This window comes from Seriola lalandi, unplaced genomic scaffold, assembly GCF_002814215.2.
Source record: "Seriola lalandi dorsalis isolate HSWRI2012SDOR001 ecotype SW California unplaced genomic scaffold, Sedor1 jcf7180002054409, whole genome shotgun sequence".
Lineage (NCBI taxonomy): Eukaryota > Metazoa > Chordata > Actinopteri > Carangiformes > Carangidae > Seriola > Seriola lalandi.
Genome location: NW_019524962.1, coordinates 226,867 through 237,439, shown reverse-complemented (window position 1 = coordinate 237,439; position 10,573 = coordinate 226,867). Strand labels below are relative to the sequence as shown.

Genomic DNA, 10,573 nt, shown 5'->3' with positions numbered 1-10,573 from the left:
GTATATATATATATATATATATATATATATATATATATATATCCCCTTTCTTTTTCCAATATAGCGCCAATATCAGTGACCCTTAATCTGTCAGTATTTTCATTTTCCTCTTTTGTTGCGTCTAATTCTTGATGTATTTATTCTCCCCATAAGTTTCCATCCATCCGTCACCTCCAACATTACTGCCTCTGAATTCAAATACAGCTGCTTCATACAATATTCAGTGAAATATTGAATTATATATATAGTACGATACAATATTCAAACTATATCTGGAATATATTAAGGTGCAATGAAGAGGAGTCAGGCCTGTCAAGTATGAACTATGCATTAAATTGCAAAAGATTCTCAGGTATGGCAGCTATACTGTGACTGGAAATATTGTGACAAACAAGATGGTTTAAGAGGTAACGCCCTGCAAAATGTTCAGTGCAACACTGGATATCTCAAAAAGATTTTTAAATATCATTTTTGGTTTATTAAAACTTTCGCCGTCATCTCATCAGTTAAGACGATCGCTCAAAGTAAATGCAGAGATCTGGAAACAGGATAGAAAAAAGTTTGATCAGCCCAGGTTGTGTATCGCCGAGTAAACTGATGTTTCTAAGAGTGAGTCTTTTTTTTTTCCCTCTTTCATGTTTTCAGATCTTGGCGAGTCCAGTTTTTTTTTCCTACAAGTGAAGGTGTCAAAGACCAAAGGGATGTTCAGTGATTTTCGCAGGAGGTTTTGCTTTTTCTTGCGCCCACCGTCATTACAGGGGAAGCCTGCGTGTCAGACTCTGAAAACTCATGGTCAAAGTCAAATGACTAACCGACAATAATCTCTTACATCCATCATTTTCACCCGGCTGAAATGTAGGCGTTCAATCTCTCTTTTATACACCATTGCTTCCTTTTCACAGTCGCTCCCTCAGCCACAGAATCTCTCCTGCAGGGCACCTTTAGGAGCACATAGGAAAATTGAGAATTGCTTTTTCATTAAATGAAACCTGTGTAAACATGGAAGCAGAACAAAAGGAATATTGGAGGTTATACAATATTTCAGATGTATCTAAGGATGTGCTTGTGCATGCAGCGCAGGGATCCTCAAATACACTTCAGGGGCTTCTTTTTTTTTTTTTTGGGAACATTGTATTTTTATACCACCTCTCTGCGCAGTCTGTGCGATGCCTGCAGTAATTCAGTTCAAGCAGATCCTCTCTGTCTGCTGGACCAAATAATCCATCCATAATACTCTACATGGTCACACTGAGAACTCAAAGTATTCAGCTCCCTTCACTTTTTGCAAACTTTATTGTGTTGTATGGAAAAATGGAAATGAGAACTTTTGGGGCTCAATGAAAATGTATCATATAATGTGTCTCCTTGATAAAGAAATATGAGGAGACATTTACAAGCAACATTATTTCATTTATTTGAATACAAAAAGTACATTAGGTTTTTAATCATTTCTGCTTCAAACGGCATTCATTTAATAATAATGTAATTATTTAAACTTTAAACTGCTACAACAGTAGGAACAGCTCCATAATTAAGTCGTTTTTCTTGGTTCTAAACGCCAAAAAGAGTCGACCGAGTCCGTCTAGAGACAAAGAACAGTGTCTCCCTCAGGGCGAGGTTTGTCTAGTGGTGGTGGGTGACTGATGTGCATTCACAGACTCATGCAGAGGAGGAGAGTGTAGGTGCAGGTTATAATCAGGAGCTGCAATCTACAGATTTCGCTTAAACACCTCAAATATCAGTAGATGCTACAATTGACCAATATTCCATGAACGCCTCGCATGCATCAGTCGACCCGAGCACAGAGAAGCCTCTAGTCCTCACTCAGATAAAAAAAATCTGCTTTAAAACAGTGAAATAAGGTTCTAATGTGAGATTGTATATTGAAACTTTATTTACCTGGGCAGGTCTTAATCTACCTGGAGGACCAGTCGTCCGCCCTCCGTTGAGCTGAGTCAGCAGCTCAGACAACAGTGGCTCAGTGACAGTGACAGTGTTAACTTCTTATTAAATAAATAAAAAAAGAAAAAGAAAATAGAGGCTGCTTGAGCTGAATTTTGTAAAACATTTAATTCACAGACGAGCGCCTAAATACATTTTACGGTTCACATCTATTTTTAGTCGCAAATACAGTGACACACTCGCCCTGTGGAGCCCTGAAGAGAGAGACTTTTCTGGAGCAGGACAGAAACTGTTACATTTGTCGACAGTAATAAAGACAGTCCCTGTCTTCTGTAGTGTGTGTGTGTGTGTGTGTGTGTGTGTGTGTGTGTGCGACTTGTACATGTGCGAGCGGAGTTTACATTTTTGAGCCAGCCTTACACAGCTGCAGCTCCCCTCCGAGACACAAACACCCACACAGAAATAAAGATGCAAACGTGCTGAACTTCCTCTTGCAAAACAAACCCGTGCTTTCCTGTACACCTCCCAGAGGAAGGTGGGAGTATATTTATGTGTGTGTGTGTGTGTGTGTGTGTGTGTGTGGTTACATGTTTGAGACTTGTCTCAGAAATATAAGTAAAGTAGAAGTGAATAGAGATATAACACAAGTGGGCTTCCTGATCAGCAGCTAGGAGGCCACGGCTCAGGCGGTAGAGCAGGTTGGCGGTTCGAACCCCGGCTCCCTTAAACACAGTCTCGTTATCCGACATAAACCCTGCGCCACATCGAAATAGCTGAGCGTGATCTGCTGTAGCAACCCCTCATGGGAGCAGGTGAGCAGCAGCAGCAGGAGCTAAAAAAAAAAAAAAAAACCCTTCAAATTAAAAATATAACCAAAATCTGACGAAATAATCTGAACTCAACGCCCATTTAATAGATTTTCCCTGAGCTTTCAACCACATCAAGCAACCACTTTAAGGTTCCCTGTGGAGGTTTTGATCTCCAGCAGCTATGAAGCTGTATTTTTATCTCGTGTTTGGATCGCATCAGTGCCAGAGTGAACCAGCGGCCAGTTGCACAAAACACCTCAAGTTAAGATTTTCCTTGAAGTCTGAGTCAAGGTTTCCTTAAAATAAAAAAGTTTGCATAAAACGCACCCTTAAGTCTTCTCCTTAAGGTTTCCTCAAAATGTTCTAGTATCTAAAGTCTTATACTTAAGGAATCACTTGAAGTCGGTTAAATCGCTGCACAAAAGACATTAGCGACCAAAGGAAGGAAGTACTGACTCCATCTTAACCGTCGCTGCTGCAAGTGTCTCAACTTTTTTCCTCAACGCAGGAAACATTTTAAGAGATTCTGTCCAACATTCTTATATAAATCCCTCAGCTGAGGAGAAATAAAACAATACTTTAATAGAAAACTTAAAGTGTTTTGTTCAACTGTTATTTACAATTCCTCCTGTTCCCCGGCTGACACTAACTCCATGGTGTTCTCCACAGTTCATGCAATTTAACATCACTAATGAAACTCTTCCTTTAGAATTTTCATATTAAAAGTCCTGCAGCCTTCCCTCCATACGTAGGCTTTTAGAGTGAAAAAACATCAGGAAGTGTTGAGCCGTGCTGCTGGTGGCGTACTATCCATCAGGAATACAGAAGAGGAGAACCAGCTGGAAATAATGATAGTATGAAGACATTATTTCGGTTGAATAATTTAGTGCTGTAGAAAATGTACATTAGACTGAATCCACCATGGGAGCTGTTGGCTGCAGGTAATTCTCTCAATGTTTTTCTTTCACCCCACCTTCATTAGCGTCGGGCCTTTATTGGGCCGTTATTTGAATTCTGGCTTTAATGTGAGAATTTACGGCGGTGCTGCCGGTGCCTTCACACTGCCCCATTGATCTACAGGTTGTGGTAATGCGCCAAAACCTGCAGCCGTCTGCCAGCGAGACGGCCAGCAATTAAACCTGGATGTAAAGAATGCAGGTTTCAAACCTTTAACGTCGTCGGTTTGGTGCCAAATAAAGCCCCAACAGGAGCCGCTGCTGCGTGTCAAGCAGCAGATATGATTAATTTGTTTAAATATAAATTGTTTAATATTAATAATCTGCGATCGGACTGAAGATAAACATCAGCACAGTTACATAAACACTTTATTATTACAGCTGAACCACTTCCTGTATCATGTCTTCCTGTTGCTCTCCATCACCCTCACTGCCTCTCATGTCTTCACACACACACACACACACACACACACACACACACACACACACACACACTCAGCGAGGCTGGACACCGGAGACATAATGTGTGTGTTAAACGGCCAAATAATTAGGTGAGCAGCTCTGCGATGCTGCTATGTGTTGACACAGCAACTCCAGTGTAATTAACTGGCTTTTATGAGAATTTTATATGACGTCGCCTATAGACAGAGAAGCAGGAGTCCTTTGTCTGAGTGCAGGAATTTCTCAATAAAACAACCACCAACTGCCCCACGAGGCCGTGATGTTCATTACACAACAGAAAACTAACGAGGAAAAGTTGTGCGGTGGATGGAAAATAGAAAGACGACTTCATCGTGGTTTTGATTCTCACCTCCAGTGGGGTCAAACTAAAGGAGAAAAGCTGATGTTATGTGAATCAAAGAAAGGTCAGAAAGTTCGCAGCTGGACCACGAGGAAACAACTTGACTCAACTACAAACCTGAAGGATACTTTACACGATTTATTCAGTCATAATCTTTCTGTGGGCTCATCTTTGTCTGTCACACCATTAATCATTAATCAGTGTCAGCAGTCACCCACTTGACCTGCTCATGTGCAGAAGCTGGAAGTTTGAGAGTTCAGAGGTAAAAAACAAAACAAAAAACAAACTCTGGATTTTATAATTTTGAAATTCGCTGACATGTAGCATATTAGCTAAATCCAGTCATTAGGTTTAAGGGGAATCCCGTTGTTGCATGGAGAAAGGAAAAAGTCTGAAGAGGTCAAAACTCCAGCAGCACTTGTATAAAGAACAACTTTTTCTTCTGTGTTTTGACTCTTCGCCCGTCACAGATGAAGCGCAGATGACTCTGACGAAGGCCACGAGCTGAAACACGTCCATCTGACAATAAAGTTGTTTCTTCAGACTACAAGTGTTGCAGGAGTGTTGACCTCTTCCTGAACTGTGCTGTTGGATAAGTGGCGCCGGGTGGAGATTCAGGGGATTCACAAAAGTCTTCTGTTTATTCGTCAGTCACGGCTTACACCGCCTCATGCGGGAGCGGTAATTATTAGTTGATTCGTCGACTGATTCGTCAGCAACTACTTTGGGAATTTTGTCTCAAAAGCAACTCAGTTGTCAGAGATCCTCCGTTTGCAGCTTTTCTTTGTCCTACGTGACACTGAACGTGTGATGATTTCAGATGTAAAAAATAAAAAAAAGTCACGACGACGAGATGATGCTTGATAAAACTCTCCGTCCTTACCTGTTGAGCGTTCAGGCCTGTTGAAGTCTGATGACATGAACCACCTCAGTCTCCTCTCCTACACAAAGACACACAGAAAGGTTCATTCGTTCATTTCTAGTTCGGTTAAATTTGGGCTTCATTACCATCAAATACAGAAATCCTCTTAACAGGAGTTCGACAGTATCGTCACCATGTGAAGAACTTTATTAACACTGACACAGAACACACACACACACACACACACACACACACACACACACTCACTCAAAGCCGACAAAGAGAGCAGCAGCTGATTGAACATCACTCCCCGCTGAAAATCCTCTGTAAATAATTTTCAGCTGAAATGTGAGATTTGTGAGAACCCTCCCGTGGGGGTTTTTTAAATTTTTTTTTGTGAGAGCTTGGTCGGCCCGAGCGGTCAATTAGAGCTAAAACATGCAAATTAACTAAATTGAAGCCATGAGGTACGAACTGCCATTTGAAAGAAGGTTAATTATGCGGAGAAACTGCTACAAAACTGAGGAGAGAGGACGAGCGAGGAAGTCAACTTCAGAGGGGAACACTCCCACACACCGTCTCTGTTCAAAGAGACGGTGGGGGGAGAGTACTCGACAAAGTAGGACACACACACACACACACACACACACACACACACACACACACACACACACACACACACACACACAGATGCTAACTGCACTTAATGGAGGTAACACTCCGACTCTTTTTTCTATGACTCAGTCTAATCAGACTTTTAGTGGTCCATGTAATCTGGACCAAACTAATCAACCACCTACGCTACCACCAATCACCCATGACTCAGAACACTCCGCTGCACAGTCTGTCGGGAGGATCAACCTCATATTCGCAGCGCTCGACGCTCCACAGTTACCACCGATTAAACTGATTTCGCGGCTCCGCGGCACGCCGTCCTGATCCAGGACCAGTTGCCATCGAGCTTCACACAATGAGGAAACGCGCCTCGGCTTCAAAACGCAACAGCTAACGGTGAAGAGTTTGGCGAGATGAAGACCGGCTCTGGCACCGAGGTTTCCCGCTTTTACTGCAGTGAATATGAAACACCTGAAGGTGGGAAATTGATTGATACTCCTGCCAAGGCTGCGTAGTACTCTAAATCTGTTATGTTTATTGGAGAGAAATAGTTTCCCCACACACTGACTACATGCTCCCAAAAATACAATTTATTAAGGATAATTAAATCTTCATCAGGCTCATCTGGGTTAAATCAGGTGAAGTCTACAGAATGTCAAAAAAATCATCCATCAGTGCGCTGGTACCTTTTTCTTCAGAGATGATAGAAAATGTTTAGAATCAGGACCAGGTCAGTATCATTATACACTTCATGGGATACGTGTCAGGTTTAATTGATTCAACACATTAGTGGTCGGTGCTGAAAGTGCTGATTCTGGAAACTAAAACCCTGGAGTAAAACATTGTTTTGTTTAAGCTGTTTACAATTTTTCACTGATTGTGTTGTTATTTTTTGTGTTTGTCTACAACTGTGGTCTTTACGGGTGCACACAGTTTTAGTTGTGAGTCGACATAGAGTTTACAACGATATAAAATAAAGAGAGAAAAGTAGCGAATCCTCACGTCTGATGAGGCGGAAGCAGAGAATATCTAATGATCAATCCATTATCAAGACAGTTGCTGATTCACCTTCTGTAGAGTGACTTTTCGATCAATTGCTGCTCCAATCCAACACAACAGAGTCAATAATAAGTGAAAAGGGGGAATTAATCCTTGGCAGATCCGTTGTTTATCCTGGACATCCACCCCACTGGTTGTCAACCCCAACTGGACGTCCAGCTACGTTTCCATCGGAGAACATTTTATTCCTCTTTCAGTTCGAGGTTACTTACTTACTCAAAAGAAAAAAAGAAAAAGAGAGAGAAGGTTGGAAGGATTACACTATATTCGCTCTTTAATTAACTGGATATTATGCATTCATCCATCCATCTGCCAATCACTCCTGCATCTACCCAGTGGTAAATACAAGCTTCTGTATCGCAGCACAGAATATCCCTGGGACTTAGTGAACTCCCCAGGATTCAGGAGCGGCGGCAGTTCGTGTCTCTGCGTCTCATTGAGTCTATCTAGTCATTTGTAAAGTAACTACAAGTGTTTGTTTTTCTATAGCGCGGCTATTTAAACATTTTCATACATTTCCCTGAAGAGTCCAAGACAGCCATATGGGAGAGATTTGAGTTTTCTATTTAGAATTGAATGATAGAACCGTTCAGACACATGGAGATAATAACTGCGCCAGTAATTTCTTTCCTTTATTAAATAGTCTATAACAGAGGACAGGATGACAGGATGATTACATATTTGAGATATTTACTGTCTTTATTTTATGTAACGCACCATTAACTTTGTCTCTGCCGCTTTTCCAACACCCTTTTAGAGTTGCACCAAAGCTTTGTAACCCCAAACAACAGCTTGGGATGTTTTTTTTTAGTACAGATTTAATGATTTAATGATGTTTTTCCAACCTAAATAGACAATAACAACAGACAGCAACAAGAAAACTTACATAGAGGGACAGAGTGATGTGCTGAAAGCTCCACAAATGTGAGGTCTATTTAAGGAAAAATTACAGCATCCAAATGTGAAAATGTTTCTGACGAGCAAAACACACAAGCGACAAACAAAATGTCTTCAACAACAACAACAACACAAAGGCCTTGGATTTTAGAAAGACATCTTTATACTTCCTTATAGAGTCAGTAAACAACAGTCAAAATCTTTGTTCAAAGGTTCTCACCTAGTCAGAGAGATGTGTACTCAGTGTTTAATACACCCTACCCTCGACTGCAGGGTGTGGTCAGAGCTGCATCAAACAAACCACAGGTTCATTGAATTAAACTATTTTGAAGTTGACTTTTTGGAAAAGTGACAGCCCTAATAATTAGTTTAGCAGCCAGGATCGTGAAGCATGAATAATTTCCCTGTGCAGGAACGAGATGTGGCTGTAGAAGCTGTTGTATGACGACTTACAGAAATAACGGACTAGTTAGATTCAACTAAATCTTCATTTAAAGAGATATATATATATATTTGTGGTTTTAAGAAAAAGAGTGGTCTAATAAAAATATAGCAGATTTCAGGTAAACAGTCAGAGAAAGCAAATCCTGCAAGGTTTGGATGGTGGGTCCAGGTTTGGTGACTGCTTTGTTGTGACATCACAAAGTAACAGAAGTCCTGAAGGCTGGTTTTAAGGCTCAGTTTCTGAATACAGGCTGTGTGCATTTCTCTGTGGACTGAGGCTTTGATACTTTCACAGTATTAATCTAGAACCTAGACCTGATCTATAATCAAACAGCACATGGACAGAGACCTTTAGACTGGATGGGACCTTTAAATATGCATATGATGCTTTGAAATAACAGCTGTAGGCTACTAAATTTAGCACAATTCACTGTTTTGGTTCAATCTCACTGCTCTCTTAGTTAGAGCAGGGTGATAACAGTGGAGCATTTAGCAGCGAAAGAAACAGATTTCCTTCAGGAAGTGGTTGAGACTAACAAGTGTACTCAGGGTGTGGCCAGTGCACTGTGACATCACTGTGCAGGGTGTGGTCAGAGTGAAAAACCTTCAACCCGGAGGGATGAGTGAAATAAACACTTTCCACCTTCTCGGTGTCGAGTTGCTCAGTGAGGATGCTCTGGAACCGATGGTATTCAGAAAAGCCCTGGTGGCTCAAAATCCAATAAAACAAGGAGTTAACTCCTGCATTCTTGGAATTCCCCACCCCTGTAATATTGACGCCTGTATCAAATGACTGCTGCCGAGAGAGGGAGGGAGAAGGGGAAGTGTGAGAGCGTTAAGAGAAATGGGAGTGAAGTAAACATATACAACCTATAAGCTGCAGGAACACCAGAGAAGAAACATAATACACACCATGGGGGGAAAAAAAAAAAAAAAAGGGTGGAAGAAAGAGATATTTTTCACCGTGCAAACTGAAACCTGCATATACTGTAAACACACACACACACACACAAAAACACACACACACACAAACACCTCTGCTGTATGACAGATGGAGAACGAGTGTTGAATGCTGTGATGTGATTTGCAGCTTGATGTGTTTTTGCTGCTGGAGTATTTCATGATGGTTTATTACACTTTGAGTCTTTTAAATCAACGAAAACACACTGTCACACGCACGCACGCACGCACGCACGCACGCACACACACACACACACACACACACACACACACACACACACACACACACTCGCACACACAGACTCATACAGAGGGAGGAGAGGAGCCTTGTAAATCAGTTTTGCTGGCTGGTTCTTATCTGAGAAATGCCAGCCATGAGAGCAGGGCGGTACAGTGAGCTGACGGCTGTGCAGCTGAGCTTTCTCTCCCTTTAATGACTCGCACGGAGCCGCTGCCTCATTGAACAGCGGGGAGGAGGGCGAGCAGCTGCCAGGTCGAGGTAAGTACAGCATCACAATGTGCAATTAATGATGAAACGTGGTGAAACCGCACTGTATACTTAACTAATGTTTGAACGTAGATCAAAAAGTTACCTGAGTCGCTGCCGAGCTGGGTGGACCCGTTAACTATCGACCAATTTTTCCCCCAAAAAAATAAAACCAGTGTCGGTGATGATGTTAAACGGTCTCCATTTTCACTGTAACTGAGCAATAACCACTTTTACAATTTATTCCAATGCAACATCTTGATCTCATCCCTCTCACTGATGCACGATAAGTTGCCTTCACATGCCGGGCCACAGTTTTCGCCTTCTCCACGCCGCGCCGCCGACGCTCCGACCGTCAATCCCATTCTTATGGTCGCGATATCTCAGGAACTCCTTCAGGGAATTTCTTAAAACTCTGCATTAACATTCACTAGGACTCAAGGATGAACTGATTAGAATTTGGTGCTCAACAGTCAAAGGTCAAGGTCACTGTGACCTCACATCTCTCCAATTCTCACGGACGAAATATGTCAAGAACGCCTCTGGGACATTTCATTACATCTGGTACAAACGTTCATTTGGACTCAAGGATGAACGGGTTATAATTTGTTGGTCAAAGGTCATTACCGGCACTACATGAATCTTGGGGTAGGTGTTGCATAGGAAAAGAAGGTCGCATTTTTCGGACGTATTTGAAGGAGCTGTCGCAATCGGACAGTCCAGTCACATCGCTTTGATGCAATCGCTCTTGACGTGCAGCCTCCGAATGATGCCCCCCCC

General features: G+C 41.9%; 1 protein-coding gene across 2 annotated transcripts in view; it reads right to left on the bottom strand.

The window, feature by feature from the left end:
• LOC111657673 (plexin-B2-like) overlaps positions 1 to 10,573 on the bottom strand; it is a 173,682-nt gene that overhangs the window by 116,101 nt on the left and 47,008 nt on the right. The window contains exon 2 of one of the 2 annotated variants that reach the window (XM_023409950.2): positions 5,353 to 5,410. The exons of the other annotated variant lie outside the window; for it this stretch is intronic. The gene's annotated coding sequence lies outside the window, so the exon portion shown is untranslated. The remainder of the gene's footprint in view (positions 1 to 5,352; positions 5,411 to 10,573) is intronic. 2 annotated transcript variants of the gene reach the window in all.